The 17,895-nt window shown below is 38.6% G+C and overlaps 1 protein-coding gene across 22 annotated transcripts in view; it reads right to left on the bottom strand.

Annotated features, from left to right (window-relative positions):
- The window catches only part of ZFAND6 (zinc finger AN1-type containing 6), an 83,955-nt gene that overhangs the window by 37,583 nt on the left and 28,477 nt on the right, over positions 1 to 17,895 (bottom strand). For 15 of the 22 annotated variants that reach the window (XM_054452361.2, XM_063652426.1, XM_054452353.2 and 12 more), the window contains one exon: positions 2,331 to 2,493. The exons of the other annotated variants lie outside the window; for them this stretch is intronic. The gene's annotated coding sequence lies outside the window, so the exon portion shown is untranslated. The remainder of the gene's footprint in view (positions 1 to 2,330; positions 2,494 to 17,895) is intronic. 22 annotated transcript variants of the gene reach the window in all.

The following is a 17,895-nucleotide window of genomic DNA, read 5'->3' as shown; positions in this document are numbered from 1 at the left end:
GTAATTTGCTCAGTATCACAGAGATGTTAGAAGAGACAGCTAGGATCTGAACTCAGGCAGCCAGACTCTATAGCCTGTCTATATGACCATGTTACATGGCCTTATATAGCCCAAAAACTTCATTTTAATATGCTGCATTATACAACAGTAAAACAAGCTCAAATACATTTCCAAATCTTAGCAAAACCAAATGATAGAATTGGGTACAGGATCAATGAGAAGCCTACACTATTGTGTAGGTATTGTGGTAAGGTAAAGGGTAGAGCAAGGAAGAGGGAATAAAGTAGATGAGTTTTATATATGGTGCTCACATATTCCTACATGTACTTTCTATCCTTGTAAAGTTAATTAGCTTCTAACTTTATCCCCTTGAGAGAAGAGTAATATAGAACAGAACACAGAGAATCATCTCAGAGAGATAAAAAGAAATTTGGGACCAATTTACTATCATACAATTTCCCCCTAAACCCTCTACAGTGATAAAAGCAACTCTCTTCCCTATTGTGTGTTCTCTCCTAATCTCATTTTAAAAATCAAAGTTTCATTAGTATGTTCCAAAGGCTTCTCTCACCTTGAATTTTCCTTATTTTTAACACTAATTAAAAAAGAGGAGGGAAGGGTGTTGAAGTACTGTTCACAGAATAGCAGCACCAAATTAAACTTGGCTTTTCAAGGGAAATGCCAAATGGCTGTAAATTAAGAATTAAATTTCGTATTACAGACCCTAAAACTGCATTAAAGTGAGGCTTGTCATCTTTAAACAAGATTATAAATATTTCTTCTCTAGAAATACTGAAAGATTAGGACCTAGATAACCTCTGGAGATTTACACAGTGCTATATATCTACTGACCAATATAGAAAAGAAAATAATGGGGCAAAGTGAAACCTTTGGGTTTTTCCACTAATTTTGAATGCAGCAACATGTGTCCCTCCATTTCTGCCACATACCCTTTGACCACTTTCATTATGAATATCCATATTCGGCCGCGCAAGGTGGCTCACACTGGTCATCTCAGCACTTTGGGAGGCCAAGGCAGGCAGATCAATGGAGGTCAGGAGTTTGAGACCAGACTGGCCAACATGGTGAAACCCCACCTCTTTGTAAAGTACAAAAATTAGTCACGCATGGTGGCGAATGCCTGTAGTCCCAGCTGCTCAGGAGGCTGAGACAGGAGAATTACTTGAACTTGGTAGGCAGAGGATGCAGTGAGCAGAAATTGTGCCACTGCCTCCAGCCTGGGCGACAGAGTGAGACTCCGTCTCAAAAAAAGAAAAAAAAAAAAAAAAAAAGGATATCCATATTCAATGTGTATTCTTCATGTTTTCTAAATGTTTTCTCATTCACTGATTCTAAAGATAGTCCATTTTGATTTTCCTTCAGTCAACACATTTGTGTTATGAAGGGAAAGTAATTTCATTTTAGTGCATACACTGCGTAACATTCCTTCTACTGCATGCCTCAGTGAACAGTTAACAAGATTTTATAAGTCTCTGTCTACAGGCTCATCATTTTGCTCAATACAATGCTGTATATTTTAATCACTCCATCTGTACAAACAATGCATTATTCTAAAGAGAGAGAAAAAACATCCAATTAAGAGTCTCACTCCTAAATCCATAAAGAAAAAGTGGGGGGGAGGAGGGTAGAAAAAAAACAGACACCACCCCACCATAGATTCTTAAGGTGTTAACTTCACCTTAAAGGAAGGAAAAGGAGAATTTTTTTCTTCCATAGGCATTTCTATTATTCAAAGTACTTTAAAAAATAAAATTGGCAAATTTAAAAAACTTTCAACTGCATTTAGGGAACAAGGGTGCTTGTATTTTGATATATTCTTTGATTAAATAAAGTTATTTTTTAAAATATTAGCTTTTAAAATTATTATAATTTAAATTATTATTTCCAGAAGCAATTTTCTATATTAATATCAAACATCATAATCCCAAGTCATTTTTTTATGGTTGTTTGGTCAAAATATTAACTTTAAATGGCTGAAATCAACTGCAAAATAAACAGCAATCTAAAGAATTATAATCTTTTGCTTCACAATAATAAATTAGTAATGCAGATTCCAATGCTTATAATAATTCTGAAAAAAGATGTGTAGTCACTAATAACATTAGTTATGTTATTGCACAAATTATTATATAAATAAAAATCTACCACCCACTCCACCCTCAGTATCCTACCCACCAGAAAAAATACACCCTAAAAATGTCTCATCATGATGACTTAGGTCTATCTTCAAGCATTTTAAATTAAAAAAAAAAAAAAATTAAGTTACTATGCCCAATTACATAGGGTTACAGGCTTAAGTCTCTACTCACACAGTTGAGGTTGATGAGCAAACAGCTGTCCTGTATCTTGAGACAGACATTAGCTTTCTGCCTTCCCTATCCTCATAAGCAGCTACTTAAAAGTTTTGAGTTTTATGCAAGAAAACATTTTAAAGCCTTCTGTGTTTTACTGCAGCAGACTTCAGATTCATTCCTGTAACACATTTAACATGAAACAGAGTTGAGACATATAAAATTTATGTACCACATTTTAATCACCTAAAATTTTAAGGAGTGTTTTTGCTATTTATTATAGCTAGGTTAAAAGGGTGGCTAAAGAAAAAGTGAAAAATAAAAACATTCCAATTGGTATTTGACATTATTAACAATATGCATATAACTAATCCATAGATTTTCTATACCTGGCCACAGACTAAGTGAGTAAGGATTACGTTATATAATCATTTTATCCAAAGTAAGCAAAAGTAGCTATTTTTCTGTTTTCCTTAAGTCTAGCTAATTTATTTAGAATAAACAGCTACCAACTAAAGAACACTTTTACCAACAGTCAGTGGAATGCCTTTGGAGTCTCAAGTATACATGTCATAGCACCGGACTAGGGAGAATGAAATTGTTTTGTGACAGCAGGAGGAGCCATGTTGCTGACATTTTCTACGGTTTATAGCACATTTCTTGACAGATTCAAATTTCTACAGTACCATTATTGCTACAGGTTAATCAAGTGTTAGAAGCCTTGCCTAGAATATAAAACCTTGTTCCCATAAAAAAAAAATTATCCTACTAAACTGAACTTTCAAAATACCAAAAATACATAAGGTGTGTAAATTAGGAATTAACTACAATTACAAGATAAAAATCTTTGTCTCTCCATCCCATTAGCAAACATGTATTACACAGGCAGTCATAATGACAGTTTGCACTGCAGAAATAAATGTTTTTATTTATTTATTTATTTATTTAATTTATTTATTTGAGACAGAGTTTGTTCTTGTTGCCCAGGCTGGAGTGCAACGGTGCGATCTTGGCTCACTGCAACCTCTGCCTCCCAGGTTCAAGAGATTCTCCTGCCTCAGCCACCTGAGTAGCTGGGACTACAGGCACCCAACCATCACGCCTGGCTAATTTTTGTATTTTTTGTAGAGACAGTTTCACCATATCGGCAGGGCTGGTCTCAAATTCCTGACCTCAGGTGATCCACCTGCCTTGGCTTCCCAAAGTGCTGGGATTACAGGCATAAGCCACTGCACCAGGCCAAAAGATTTAATTTTTTAAAAAATTTATATTGCTACGTAAGAAGTGCCATTTAAAAATCTAACACATGCCAGATGCAGTGGCTCATGTCTATAATCCCAGCACTTTGGGAGGCTGAGGCAGGCAGATCACCTGAGGTCAGGAGTTCATGACCAGCCTGGCCAACACGGTGAAACCCCGTCTCTACTAATAACACAAAAATTAGCGGGGCATGGTGGCGCATGCCTGTAATCTCAGCTACTAGAGGGGCTGAGGCAGGAGGATTGCTTGAACCTGGGAGGTGGAGGTTGCAGTGTGCCGAGATCATGCCACTGCACTCCAGCCTGGGCAACAGAGGGAAACACGGTCTCAAAAAAAAAAAAAAAAAAAAAAAAATCTAACACATTATATCTAAACTTTAATGTACAACAGTATCAGAAAGCCACAATACAGAGACAGATTCTAGGCTTTGATGTTTCCATGCATTTCCTATTCACCCGCATTTTTTAATACAACTGCAAGTAAACTTCAAGCAAAATATGTACACTTCAATTAAAACATCCTAGAATACTCAGATAACTACTTTTCCCCTATATGTACACTGGGCTAATATGTATATTGGTCTAAATTTCTATAGTAAATTTTAGGAAAAACTTAAAGATGTCATGAACATAGTAAATGTACTGTTTATATTAGCAACATAATTCAAAAACCCCATGAGAAATAGCATCCAAACACTCCAATTTCATAGACTAATTTTAAAACTATTAATTAATGCTGAAATATTTAACATTTGCTATGCTGTAAGAGATGACTTGATGTTTTAGGGTTTATTCAAAATAACTCAAATGTTTCTCTATAATCGACTTATATTGTACATATGAATATTTTAAAAATAATTCAAAATCTCATAAGAGTTATATGAAAGGTATTCTATCATAATAAGTTAAAATATTTGTCCAAGAGTCTAACTTTGCTTCAGTAGAACTGATTAAAACTCTGATTTCATCGCAGGCTTAAATGAGTCTGCAGTACAAGGGCTAAAACATAAACTGTACCAATCTTGGGCTATAAAACAGAAGCATGCTTTCTGTATAATAATAATTTACATTTTATAGGTGTTAACAATATTACAGACACCACTGAGAGTTTTACATGCACGCTTAATCTTCACTCCATCCTTAAAAGTCAGGTGCTACTATTACCAACTCTTTACAGATGACAAAACAGGTTTGGAGATGATAGGAACTGGTTCAAGATCACAGAGCTAGTTAAGTGGCAGAGCTAGGACCTGAAGCCAAATCTATTTGTCTCCAAAACCTGGTGCTCTTGAGCATAAAGCTAGATTACAGGCAAACAGTGATCCATTGTACTGATAGATCAAACTGTATCTGGAATTAGTATCCAGATTTGGATACCATATGCTAAGTGTGATACTGATGAATGAATGTTATCACAAAACCAACAGGATGGTTATAAATTCAGGAAAGTCATCTCTTACAAGAAGTGACTATATGAAATTAAAGCAAGTAACCTAGCGAAAAGACAAAAAAGAACACATTTGGAAGGGCAGTTAGACACAAAAAAAGCAGGCTCATCTCACGTGGTACAGAGTACAGAACTTGAAACAGTGTATAGACGTCTCAGGAGACATTCTTGTTCAACACAAAGCACTTTATAATGCTAAAGAATCCAACAGCTCAAAGCGGTTCCTACTATAGTACTGAGCTCCTGCAATTAAATACCTAAACCTGGTTAAATATCTAAACCCAATTAAATATCTGAATTATTACCATCATAGTAATAACTTGATTTAGACAAAGTTACCAAAGAATGTTAAAACTCTTTGTGAATGAAAGTTTGATGAGGACTGGTATATACTGAGTCTAATAGTGTCTTCCCACAAATTATGTATTACAGAAGGAAAAATATTAACTTAAGTAGAGGAACCTGGCAGGTATCACATTAACCTAAAGACCTAAGTAAGTATCACTGATAAGGGAACAAGTGGACATGTGCCTCCTAATGTGATGCACTGAAAAGTACACAAGTGTAACATTCCTGCCAAAACCACATTCCTAAATTTTATCATGAAAACACATTAGATACACCCAAATTAAGGGAGATTCTACAAATAAATGGTCTGTCACTCTCTTCAAAAATGTCAGTGTCATTAAAGACAAAGAAAGGCTGAAGAAATGTTCCTGATTAAAGGAGAATAAAGAGATGTGGCAACTAAATGCAATGAATGATTATGGGTTGGATTCCGGACAGGAAAAAAAAAATCATTAAAGAATGATTATTGGGCTCACGCCTGTAATCCCAGCACTCTGGGAGGCCGAGGCAGGTGGATTACCTGAGGTCAGGAGCTCAAGACCAGCCTGGCCAACATGGTGAAACCCCAACTCTACTAAAAATACAAAAATGAGCTGGGCGTGATGGTACGCTTGTAATCCTTGCTACTCGGGAGACTGAGGCAGGAGAATCATTTGAACCTGGGAGGCGGAGGTTGCAGTGAGCCATTGCACTCCAGCCTGGGATACAAGAGCAAAACAGCGTCTCACACACAAAAGAAAAAAAAATTAATGGGAAAACTAGTAAAATGTGAATGTGGACTGTGTATTAGATAACTGCGTTATTTCCTTAATTTAGTAACTGTAACGTAGTTATACAAGAGAAGGTCCTTGTTGTTAAAACTATACATTGAAATATTACATGGTGAAGGAACATGATGTAAGCAACTTAATCCCAAAAGATTCAGAAAAAAATAATATGACAGAGAATGAACAAGAAAATAGCACAAAATGTTAACAATGGGTTAATCTTACTAAGACAAGAAGTCCAGGGACCAGTTTCGTGGAAGACAAATTTTCCGTGTGTGTTTTTGGGGTGGGGGTAGGGGTGGGTAAGATGATTTCAGGATGAAACTGTTCCACCTCAGATCATCAGGCCTTAGGTTCTCATAAGCAGTGTGTAACCTAGATCCCTCTCATGAGCAGTTCTCAAGAGGGTTCGCGCTCCTATGAGAATCCAGTGTTGCTGATCTGACAGGAGGCGGAGCTCAAGTGGTAATGCCAGCTGCCACGCACTCACCTGCTGTGCAGCCAGGTTTCTAACAGGCCACAGACTAGTACCAGGCCTAGTTCAGTTGCCAGCCCAGGGACTGGGATAGGAAATACATGTCTATTTTAACCTTCCATAAATTTGAATTATTGCAAAATAAAACCTGGTAAACATTTGAAGCTGATGTTTCAAGGATTCTAAATAGCTAAAAGAACCAGATTCCCTATCTTGTTTCACACACAAACTCCATCCAATCCAACAGCAGTTTAAACTGATTTATGATGATTAAATGAGTTATAATAAATAGTGCTCCAGTTTAAAATACCAAATGTAAGTGCCAAATGACATGAACCTTTCCACTGATGATAAGGTATGACTCACAGATCTAAGTCAGGTGAACGTCTACCTCCTCCCCATCTTGTTATTCTACTGCACCCTTCCCAAAACTACACTGGAATTAAAGAACAGAGACAAGACTTCTCCAATAAAGCACTGCTATTCTTCCATTGAGAAGGCAGTAGCAAGTGTGTCTCCTTACTAAAAACTCCAAATTAAGTTATCTATCTAACTATTTATTTATTTATTTTGAAACAAAGTTTTTCTCTTGTTGCCCAGGCTGGAGTGCAATGGCGCGATCTCGGCTCACTGCAACCTCCGCCTTCTGGGTTTAAGCGATTCTCCTGCCTCAGTCTCCTGAGTAGCTGGGATTACAGGCATGCGCCACCATGCCCGGCTAATTTTGTATTTTTAGTAGAGACGGAGTTTCACCATGTTGGTCAGGCTGGTCTCGAACTCCTGATCTCAGGTGATCTGCCCGCCTCGGCCTCCCAAAGTGGTGGTATTACAGGCGTAAGCCACCGTAGCCAGCCCAAATTAAGTTATGTTCTGATTAAATCGCCAGGTAGCAAAACAGAACCAAATCCAGAGTGATCAACAACAAATATGGAAAGTATTTTTAAAAACCTCTCACTCTAAACAAAACTGTAATGCCAATTAAAAGCTGGCAAAGTACACTACTACATATTCACTACAGAGCACCTGGCAAAAATAAGCGTCCAGAATGTTAATTACTGAGACTAACATACAAACGGTTAATACACAAACATTTCAGTTGCACAAAAAAAAAAAAAAGAAATGAAGAACAGAAAGAGGGAGGGAAAACAAAACAGAAGTAGAATATGAATGATTAAAGAAAACATGCAAGAAGAAATAATGATGGCTACACATCACCACACTATTTTGAGTTCTTCTCCAATGATTACACAGATTTTTCTTCCACACATTTTATCTTCCACTGTCGTCCACCTCACCTACTATAAAATATAAGACTGCAAGAAATGTTAAGAACTGTTAAGAGCACGGCTTTGACTGCATCTTGTGACGATACTTTTTTTTCTTTTTAACTTGTTGAGCGGCCCAAAACAGCAGTCTCTTTACCAGGAAATTCTCACAAACAATTCACATTGGAAAGGAGTGGAGTGTCAGAACACATCACCTAATTCACATCACCTAATTCCAACAGCCTTCCAACCCTTCCAACTCTGGGAAGAATGAAATGAATTATTTTAGCTTCCTATACTAACCGAGATAGTCCTACATCAGGTATCAGCAACCTATGGCACAACTGTTTTTTTTCTTTGAGACGGAGTCTCGCTCTGTCGCCCAGACTGGAGTGCAATTGCGCGATCTTGGCTCACTGCAACCTCCACCTCCTGGGTTCAAACGATTCTCCTGCCTCAGCCTCCTGAGTAGCTGGGATTACAGATGTGCACCACCACGCCGGGCTAATATTTGTATTTTTAGTAGAGACAGGGTTTCACCATGTTGGTTAGGCTGGTCTTGAACTGCTGACCTCATGATCCACCCACCTCGGCCTCCTAAAGTGCTGGGATTACAGGTGCGAGCCACCGCACTCTGCCTGCCCAGCCGGCACAGTATTTACTGGTAGTTTAGCTAATTCCAGGCCTTGGGCCCTGTTGCTAAGCTGTGGCCTTCTTTCAGACAGTCTCTTTATCAGGTTAATCTTTCTAACTCCAGAGCACCAAGACTGCCTTGTTTAAAGTAAGCATTTTAATAGGTTCTTGTTGAATGCCAAACTACAAAACAAGCAAAACCATTTTATCTCAATCCCAATCCCTGCCTTCTCTCCCATTTTCTCAGGTACCAGGCTATCAACTCCTCTACCTCTGCCAGATCTCTCTATTAGCCCTCCAATTTTTCCCCCACATATCTCAATTTAAACTCCAATTCTCCAAATGCTGCAGGTAAATAATATTGTTAATAAAAGGATCAGAATAACACACACTGTGAATGAAACTTAACCAATTCAAACCTAAAATGTAAGCCAATTTAAACCTAAAATCACTAACTTAGGAAATAAAAGATGTATCGATGGACACGTGCGTGTATACAAACATAATATATTTGGGAGTGTAGGAAGCAAGTTTTCAAGTATCCATCATCTTCCAAATTAACTCTTACACCTACACTTCTAAGAAGATTATAACATATGCATATGAGTCTGCAATTACAGCTCAATTCAAAGGCTTTCATTAAGGCATTAGTCAAATCAGCATGGTCAAGCAGCTGAATTTCTAGCAAATCCCTAATATGACATTACAAATCATAAACCTTGATTTGTAGCTTCCTCCACAGATTCCTCTTAACTTAAATTGCATTAAGTCCCAAACTTTGAAAAGAAAGAAGGTGGTATGCAAAGAAATGAAAACGACTCCAAACAATAAATCCAAGTATAAGTTAGAAAAATACTAGGGAATGGGGGACAGAAGTGTTGCGACATGGACAAGATTCAACTAACCCATTCAAAATCTAGCATATTCTTGTAAATAAGAGTTTTAAATAAGGAATACCTTCTTAGGGGAGGTTTAAAGGAAAGGTAGTAGCTTTTTGGCAGAGGTGAGTAGGAAATAATAATAAAAGAGAATAATAGCTGGCAATTCAATTCTTTCCCTGAAATAAAAGCCTTCTGGTTTAATATAAATTTTTCTATCTTCTCTACCAAAACTAAGCAGTGTATTTGTTGTTATTTTTTGAGACAGGGCCACACTCTTGCTCAGACTGCAGTGAAGTAGAATGACCACAGCTCACTGAAGCCTCCAACCTCAGCCTACTGAGTAGCTGGGTACACTACAGGTGCATACCACCACACTCCACTAATTTAAAAGATTTTGGCCAGGGGCGGTGGCTCACGCCTGTAATCCCAGAACTTTGGGAGGCTGAAGCGGGTGGATCACGAGGTCAGGAGATCAAGACCATCCTGGCTAACACGGTGAAACCCCGTGTCTAATAAAAAAAATACAAAAAATTGGCCGGGCGTGGTGGCAGGTGCCTGTAGTCCCAGCTACTCGGGAGGCTGAGGCAGGAGAACGGCATGAACCCAGGAGGCAGAGCTTGCAGTGAGCCAAGATCGCGCCACTACACTCCAGCCTGGGCGACAGAGCGAGACTCCGTCTCAAAAAAAAAAAAACAAAAAAACAAACCCAGCAAAGTTTCCACCCCTAGGTATTTATACACATGTCCACACAAAGACTTGTACTGAAATGTTCATAGTAACCTTATTTTAACAGCCAAGAAATGGAAACAATCCCAATTATCCATCTAATGGTACATGGATAAACAAAGTATGATATATCCATAAAATGAAATACTATTCTGCAATTAAAAGTAATGAACTACTGATAACACAATGTGGGGGAATCTCCAAATTATTATGCTAAGTGAAAGAAAAAAGACTACATAATGGCGATTCTATTCACAGGAAAAGTTATAAAAATGCAGCTATAAACCGAGTAGGTATGATGGCACAGAGGAAGGATCCCCTGAGCTCAAGAGTTGAGTACAGCCTGAGCAACACAGTGAGGCCCCCATCTCTTAAAACGCAACTATAACAGAAAGCAGATCCAGGGACCACAGAGTAGGGAGATGGGACTGACTTCAAAAGTACACAAGGAAACCGTCCAGGGTGATGGAAATATTCTACCGTCATGACTGTGGCGGTGCTGGTGGTTAAACAACTACATAAATCGTAACTAAAACTGCACACCAAAAATTAGCATATTTCATTGTGTAAACTTACCTTAATAAAGCTGATTTTAAAAGACAAAATAGGACATAGGAGTGGAAACAGTCATTTTGACTTAAAGTACTATACAGTTAAATTAGTAAAAGATAAGTATTAGAAATTTCAGTTACACCAAGAGAAGCCACAAAACTAATGAGTTCAGTTTCACCAAGAATCAGTTTTCCACTAAGTATTTTTTTAAACATGTCTTAAAATAACTTTCTAGGCCGGGCGCGGTGGCTCATGCCTATACTCCCAGCACTTTGGGAGGCTGAGGCAGGCGGATCACGAGGTCAGGAGTTCGAGACCAGCCTGACCAACGTGGTGAAACCCTATCTCTACTAAAAATACAAAATTAGCTGAGTGTTGTGGCACATGCCTATAATCCCAGCTACTCGGGAGGCTGAGGCAGGAGAATCGTTTGAACCCGGGAGGCAGAGGTTGCCATGAGCCAAGATCGCGCCACTGCACTGCAGCCTGGGCGACAGAGCGAGACTTGGTCTCAAAAAAAAATAATAATAATCTTTCTAATTCTCTTTATTTATTTATAATTTTTTTTGAGCAGGAATCTTGCTCTGTCGTCCAGGCTGGAGTACAGTTACACAATCTTGGTTCACTGCAACCTCCACCCCCCAGGTTCATGCGATTCTCGTACCTCAGCCTACTGAGTGGCTGGGATTACAGGTACCCGCCACCACGCCTGGTTAATTATTGTATTTTTTGTAGAGATGGGTTTTCTCCATGTTGGCCAGGCTGGTCTCAAACTCCCAACCTCAAGTGATTTGCCCGCCAAGGCCTCCCTAAGTGCTGGGATTACAGGTGTGAGCCACCATGCCCAGCCTAATTCTCCTCATTTAGCTGTAAGCAAATTAACACATTTTTCCATCCTTTACCTCTATATCCACTTTTACATCATTTCAATACCTTGAAAACGATTTGGTACCTTAAACGAGACCAACTTGGACTGCCTTTTTAATACGTTATTATTTTACAATAAATAAAGCTTATAATTCTACTAAACATTTTTTGCTAATCCTAGATTTTAAAGTGTAACTGCCATTAAGTAATTTATTACATTTCAACAAAAGATATTTCTCAAATAAAGGCAGCATAGCTTATTTCTTCAAGCAGGAATCACTTTTTTTTTTTTTTTTTTTTGAGATGGAGTTTCGCTCTTGTTGCCCAGGATGGAGTGCAATGGCGCGATCTCAGCTCACCGCAACCTCCGCTTCCCAGGTTCAAGCAATTCTCCTGCCTCAGCCTCCCGAGTAGCTGGGATTACAGGCCTGCACCACCACGCCCGGCTAATTTTGTATTTTTAGTAGGGACAGGGTTTCTCCATGTTGAGGCTGTTCTTGAACTTCTGACCTCAGGTGATCCGCCCGTCTTGGCCTCCCAAAGTACTGGGATTACAGGCGTGAGCCACCGCGCCCAGCCATGAATCACTTCTTCATGTTTTCTGACTTTTTGAAAGAATATAGAGAAAGCAACCTCCCTCCCCACACCTCAAATACAACCTTCTTGCTCATCTATTACATTTATATTACAAAATAGTTCAAGTTCCTAAAGAGTTCCAATTTCTAGATAAAAACTTCCACATTTGAAAAAAAAAGTCCTGCCTGGGCATGGTGGCTCACGCTAGTAATCCCAGCACTCTGGGAGGCCAAGGCAGGCGGATCACGAGGTCAGGAGTTCGAAACCAGCCTGGTCAGCATGGTGAAACCCCAACTCTACTAAAAATACAAAAAAAAAAAAAAAAATTAGCTGGGCATGGTAGCGCACACCTGTAATCCCAGCTACTCGGGAGGCTGAGGCAGGAGAATTGCTTGAACCGAGGAGGCAGAGGTTGCAGTGAGCTGAGATCGTGCCACTGCATTCCAGCCTGGGCGACAGAGCGAGACTCCGTCTCAAAAAAAAAAAAAAAAAAAAAAATTGTAGTAGCCAATATTTAAACATAAAGCCTAAATATTAACTTATAGTAAATTGGGGATTTTGAGACCAAAAGACTTCTTCAGAGAGCTAAATATAAAAGTATTTTAATATAATTCATTTAAAACATTTTTGCTTCTTTACCACAAAATTAAAACGCTCAAAATAATAGCTATTTTTTAAGAGTAGCCTTCCAATTTAAACAATTTTTAAAAATTCTATTGGTATTGCAGTGTGTCAATGTCACCAAGGTAAAATACTCCAGGGTAACACTGTCAATGAACCCATTCACTCACCACTGATTACGTGCACAGCCTTGAGGGACACAAAATGTAAGACACTAATTCTGCCTGAATGATGAGACAAGAATTTTTCCCCCCTCTCTCTTACCACTTAGAACTCTGAATAAATTAAAACGTTACTACCCCTCTAATAAAACATGTTAACAATGAATAACTGATATGTTTTAAATAGCACATTCAGTTTATTATACTGTTTAATGAGAATACACAGTTGTTTTGTTTTTTGAGACAGAGTCTCACTCTGTCGCCTGGACTAGAGTGCAGTGGCACAATCTTGGCTCACTGCAACCTCCGCCTCCTGGCCTCAAGCAATCCTTTTTTTCTGTAGAGATGGGGTTTTGCCATGTTGCCCAGGCTCGTCTCGAACTCCTGGGATCAAGGGATCCACCCACCTTGATCCCTGAAGTGCTGGGATTACAAGTGTAAGCCACCGTGCTGGCCAGTTGATTTTTTTTTCCCAACCACCAACAAACCAAATTTTTTCTATAAATCTTCTTTGATAATTCATTCCAGTTAACAATTAGTTATTTTGCAGATAAATATTATCCATTCAAGTGGGACAGATATATGTGGAGAAAACTAAATATAAAAACATCACCTCTACTCAGAAACAAAGCATTTCTTCATTATCAGGGAGCAAATGTTTACATTCAAGAATGTTATCAGCTATTAACATTAAAAGTCAAAATGAGATATTAAATATAGGTATTGGCCAGGTGTGGAGGCTCATGTTTGTAATCTCAGCACTTTGGGAGGCTGAGGCGAGAGGATCGCTTGAGGTCAGGAGTTCAAGACCAGCCTGGGCAATACGGCAAGATTCTGCCTCTACAAAAAATTTTAAAATTAGCCAGGCATGGTGTCACGTGCCTGTAGTGCTAGCTACTCAAGAGGCTGAGGCAAGAGGACTGCTTCAGTCCTGAAGTTTGAGGTTACCGTGAGCTATGATTGTGCCTCTGCACTCCAGCTGGGGGGACAAGAGCAAGATCCTGTCTCTTAAAAAAAAGGTTTTTTTAACAGTAAATATATTAAAATTTTGTATCTGTTTGTTATTAGAGATGAAGAGCAAATCAAAGATACCGATGGCAAACTGGCAATCTTCAGTGTTACTTTTCTCTAAAATAGTTCACTCTTTAGTTTTCATAACATTATAAAAATTAACCATTTTATCTAAATGGAACTCTGAGAAAGCAAATGAACAAAAGGTCCTGGTAACCTTTTCTTTCAAAAGAACATTTGATTATTCTGAGAAAACTACCAAAATGATTAGAAGAATGAAATATGGCTTGGAGTTTAATCACATACAAATCATCCATTAGGCATCCAGATTCAGAGCTTTTTGTGGCACTCTGTCTTCTCAATAACACCTCTAGATTTTCACGTACATCCTCCTCCTTCCTTCTCACCCCATTCTGATATAAAATCACCTAACAGAGTGAGAAACTACACATGCGCGCGTGTGCGCGGCACACACACACACCCACACACGCACACACCCCTTAACGACTAAATAGACAATATGATACTAATGAAATCTTTCTTTGCAAGTATTTCCTTTGGCAACTTCTCTTCCTCCTAGCGGCCAAGTCGAGTAACACCTATGGTGACCATATCTTCTAAAACAAAACCTAGGATGTGTGATTCAACAAGATAGAATATTTTAGTAGAAAAACATAAACCTCTAGTGGGTTGTGGCAAAGAGGCAGTTCAAATTTTTGTCCTACTTCCAAATGTGTGACTCTGTATTTTAAGGGTGTCAAAAAGTTATTATTTCTAAAATATTCCAAAAATTTAGAAGGCCAATAAAAAATATTTGAAAACCGGGTTGCCTGAAGATACATGGCTCCTAGAATGGTATCTCAAAATTCCATCACCTGCTATTTGTCTTTTTACATACATTAGCTCACGTTTCAAAGTTCTAAATAGGAGTTCTGAGCAAATCTCTCCCAAATATGACTCTTTCTCAGACCATTCTCCAGGGTTCTGTTTTTGCTAACTGCCTACTAGAAATTCACTTAGATGTCTCATTGGCTCTGCCAGTAAAAAAAACAAACAAAAACATGGGATGAGCATGGAGCAGGATTAACTAAGAGCTAGTAGGTAAGTCAGAATTGCAGGAGAAACAGTAAGAACAGAATTGAGGGGTCCCATGATAAATGCTTTATGTGCATTGTCTCCTTTCATCTTCACAATATCCCTTAAAGGAAGTAGCAACTATTTAGAGATGAGGAAACTGAGGCCTACAGAGATTATGGAACTTGCTCAGGTCAAACAGCTGGTAAGCAGTAAAGCAAGGATTTGAACCCAGAGAGTCTGACTCCAAAGCCCAAGCACCTGAACATGCTAAGACATCAAAAAGAAATGAGATGCAGATTCTGAAAGAGTTGTGGTCACTGGTCAATTCAAGAGGCATTTCTTGAGTACTTAGGTACTATCAGATACTGAGGATACAAAAAAAAAATGTATATCTGGGTTCAAATTCTTGCTTTACTACTTAATAGCTATGTAAGCTGAAATGAAAGTTTCTGAGCAGTATGATTTGCATAAGGAATGGCTGCTACTCAGGAAAACAGACAAATTAACAAGTCACAATATAATATGAAACAACATAAATATAAACAAGGAAGGGAAGTTATACAGTGATTAGCTTCGTTATAGGGAAAGGATTGTTTTGGTTTATGGTGGGAGACTCACCTTAATATTTTGAATGAGGATGAAGGATATTCCAGACTAAATAAAACATGATACCATGATTCTACATAGTGCACTCAACAGAGTCACAAGTAGACTTGTGAAATATAAATACCTAGAAGGGTAGAGAGTTAGGCTGGATTCTCGATGATTAGAAAAATAAAAAGGAAAACATAGTTCAAGCATCCAGACAGTAGCCAAGGTCCAGGGCTCAAGTAGGCTAAAACGGACTGGGTGGAAAGCAGAGCTTAGGCAGTGTTACAAGGAAAGCTATTCCATTTCCATAGGCATGGGAGCCTACACAAGTGATCATCAATCAGCCTATGGTAAGCAGCTAGAAGGCAGAGATTACATATTCATTTCAATTCAACATATAGTTGAATGCTAGGTCAAGAGAACACAAAGGCTAGGCTGGGAGTGGTGGCTCACACCTGTAATCCCACCACTTTGGGAGGCTGAGGCAGGCAGATCACTTGAGCCCAGGAGTTCAACATCAGCCTGGCAAACATGGCAAAACCCCATCTCTACTAAGAATACAAAAATTAGCCAGGTGGTAGCACAGCCTGTAATCCCAGCTACTCGGGAGGCTGAGGCAGGAGAATTGCTCGAACCAGGGAGATGGAGGCTACAGTGAGGAGATCGTGCCACTGCTCCAGCCTGGGTGACAGAGACTCTGTCTCAAAAAAAAAACAAAAAACCACACACTCACACACGAAGACAGAATACGGCCCCTACTCATAAAGGATCTCACAGCTTTGGTACAAAAGGCAAATGTGTTGGATTATTGCAATCTGGTGTGATCAGTGAAGAACAGAAAGAGTTGTCAATTATGAGTAGGTCTTTCAGGAAGATGTGGGAAGATAACAGCTGTAAAAGTGAAAAGGGCCCGAAACAAGGCATTTGGAGAAAATGCTGGTAGTTTGCTGTGACTGAAGTACACAGTACACGTTGAGAAAGTAGTGAGATGAGGATACAGAGATAAACAAGGGCAAGATCATGGTGGGTCTATTATGGATAAAGATGCAATAAAGAAAAATCCCTCAAATGTTGGGAAAGAAGGGAATCTAGAAAGGTGCTACCCAATATATTAAGTAGCCACCAGCCCTGGGGAACTACTGAGCACTTGGAATGGAGATAGTGCAACTAAGGAGCTAAGTTTTAATAAATTTAAATAGCCACTACTAACTACCATATTAGACAGCAATGATCTACAGCACACGTAAGAGAATTTTCTTTTCCAGAAAGAATTTATCTTCTATAAAGAAAAGAGGGTAAATGCAGATACAGGTACTTGTAAATTAAGGAAAAGAAGGGGCAGGAAATTGAGAAAACTCACAAAATTATGTCAATGGTAACAATAAAGCATAAGGAAAGAGGGAGGTCAAAGTCTTTTTTTTTTTTTTTGAGACAGAGTTTCGCCCTTATTGCCCAGGCTGGAGTGCAGTGGGACAATCTCGGCTCACTGCAACCTCCGTCTCCCGGGTTCAAGCAATTCTCCTGCTTCGGCCTCCTGAGTAGCTGGGATTACAGGTGTGTGCCACCACACCCCCTAATTTTGTATTTTTAGTAGAGACAGGGTTTCACCATGTTGGTTAGGCTGGTCTTGAACTCCTGACCTCAGGTAATCCACTCAACTTGGCCCTCAAAGTGCTGGGATTACAGGCATGAACCACACTGTGCTCGGCCAAAGTCTTAAAGAATAGAGAAGGTTTAAAATAAGCACACAGAAAAATGGTAGAGGGTTAGGATCAAAAAGGATGGACAAGTCCAAGCTGGAGTTGTAAAGTATAAAGTTTGTAGTAAAGCTTAAAAAAACAAAACAAAACAAAACAAAAAGCTATAAATGGTATTGTTGAGACAACTGACAAAACTAAATATGGACAGTATATTAAATAATACTATTGCATAAAAGTTAAAATTCCTGATTTTGATAACTTAATCACACTGTGTAAGAGAATATTCTTGCTCTATGGAAATATATACTGAAGTATGTAGGGGTAAAAGTCTCCAGCTCACTCTCAAATGATTCAGAAAAACATAGCATGCATATGTATTATATATACAATGCATATACAGTATGTGCATACTAATTTAATTTTTATATATGCATGCATAATACACCCCCAAGGAAAGTTAAGAATAAGATAAAGCAAACAGGACACAGTATAACAATTGGGAATCTAGAAAAACGATGTATGAAAGCTCCTAGTACTGTACATGCAACAACTATGTAAAAGTTTGAAAATAAATATAAATTAAAAGTTACAGAAAAATTCATAGTAGTGTCAAAACAAAACTATAT

This window comes from Pongo pygmaeus, chromosome 16 (assembly GCF_028885625.2).
Source record: "Pongo pygmaeus isolate AG05252 chromosome 16, NHGRI_mPonPyg2-v2.0_pri, whole genome shotgun sequence".
Lineage (NCBI taxonomy): Eukaryota > Metazoa > Chordata > Mammalia > Primates > Hominidae > Pongo > Pongo pygmaeus.
Note: the sequence above shows the minus strand (reverse complement) of the source record. Positions and strands in the feature narration are given on the sequence as shown.